Raw genomic sequence first — 1737 nt, 5'->3', positions numbered from 1 at the left:
TTAATTGCTTCCTATATCCTGGCTTTGATAATCATGTTATAAATTGTAATATTTTAGAAATGAATGTACTGTATTTAAGTTTTGTGTTCTTCCAAATCACATTAAATGCTATTCTAAATATTAAGAAAAAAAGGTTGTGTAAATTTATGCAAAATCAACATTATAATAAATGATAATTCAAATATATAAATTCAAGTTGTATAAATTATGAAAATTTTTTGGACAATTGTAACAATTTTTATTGTTAAAACAGTTTATTGAAAATATTTTTAATTACAGTGAAGACTATATTGATTAACACAAGTATTATAATTTATTTTTAGTAATTTCATTTTTTAAAAACATAATAAATCATAAATCTTTGTATGATTTACAATTGGTTACAGTTACTAGTTACAAATGGTTTCAGTCTGTTGGTTACAATTCATTATTTTTACAGGAATTCTAAAACAGACGTGCGTTTCTTGGGTAGCCTCATCTACTATGCTGAACTTAACGTTAAGGCATATCTATGAAATTCAAAAAATAAAACATTCAGATAGATTAAGATGATTAAATTCTGAAAACATTAACTTATTTATTAAATCAATAATAGCTAATATTTACTAATGATAAAATAATTAATACATACCGGTGGAAACCATGGCAAAATGCTAAATAACGTGGTTGTCTGATATCTCTCATTGGCAATTAATCCAACATTTTCTTTGCAACTTCTATCATCCTGTTTGCTGGCATCTTCACATACGTCATGTAGGGATCCGTAGGGAACAGTAAGAGGGCCCATGAGTCCATGAACTTTCTGTTTTATATTACTTGAAGTATTTTTTAATGGGGCTGAAAGTTTCATGAAATATTTGTAAAATATTTAGTAATTGACAATCATAGAAATATTGAGATAGACTATTTAATAAATAAATAAATATAAGATGTTTCGACCATCTGTACAACGTTTTTCTTGAAAACTGTTCGTCGTCGAAGGTTGGGATATTTCTATTGTCAAAACCCGTAAGAAAAATCGATTGACGATATTGGCATTAATGGATTCTTCATATTATTTTTTGTCGAAGCCGAAGAAATTGCATAAAAAGTAAGAATTTTTCGTCATTTGTCAGATTTATGTAATTCTTTTTGCATTTTGAAATCAATACATATTTCAAAAATGCCTTTTTTTTAAACAATTCACGTTTTTTGATGTGCCAAGAACAGATGGCAGATGCTCTCACTGTAGTTATTGTTAATCCTCATGATTCCATTCGAAGAATATCTCTGGATTCTGGTATGAGCCATCCGAATGTTGAGAGAATTTTAAATGACAATGGAATGCATTCATTACACATAGTATCACATAGCATTACAGCACTATATGATTTGCGACATCAATCTTCAAAATCACAAAAAGTTTTGTCACCGGGCGCTGAACAGAAACCCGCTTTTTCACTGGCAAATTCTGTAGTCCGATAGATAGACATTTAAAAGCAATGGGAATGTCAATATACACAATGTTCATTACTGGGCGGAAGAAAATCTCTCTAAGAAGATTTTCTATTTTTTTCCTTGAAAGTTTCCTTAATAAAGTTTCCTTGGATTTTTTATACCTGGTGTGGTATTATTAGAGATCAAGTAATCGGTCTTCATTCTCTTTTAAATGCTTTTGAATGGAAAATATTATGCAGATTTTCTTGTTATTAATAATATGTTTCCAGAACTTCTGGGAGATGTGCCACTAACGGTTAG

The 1737-nt window shown here is 29.0% G+C and overlaps 1 long non-coding RNA gene across 1 annotated transcript; it reads right to left on the bottom strand.

Annotated features, from left to right (window-relative positions):
* Nucleotides 1-235: 235 nt before the first annotated feature.
* LOC111617137 lies at nt 236-861 on the bottom strand. The gene is made up of 2 exons (XR_002755380.1): nt 632-861; nt 236-509 (listed from the first exon to the last, which is right to left on the bottom strand). It is a non-coding gene; the product is annotated as an uncharacterized LOC111617137 (long non-coding RNA).
* Nucleotides 862-1737: the final 876 nt, after the last annotated feature.

This window comes from Centruroides sculpturatus, unplaced genomic scaffold, assembly GCF_000671375.1.
Source record: "Centruroides sculpturatus isolate CEXI.00-Female unplaced genomic scaffold, Cexi_2.0 scaffold4923, whole genome shotgun sequence".
Classification (NCBI taxonomy): domain Eukaryota; kingdom Metazoa; phylum Arthropoda; class Arachnida; order Scorpiones; family Buthidae; genus Centruroides; species Centruroides sculpturatus.
The sequence above is the reverse complement of the archived record's forward strand: the minus strand, read 5'-3'. Positions and strand labels throughout refer to the sequence as shown.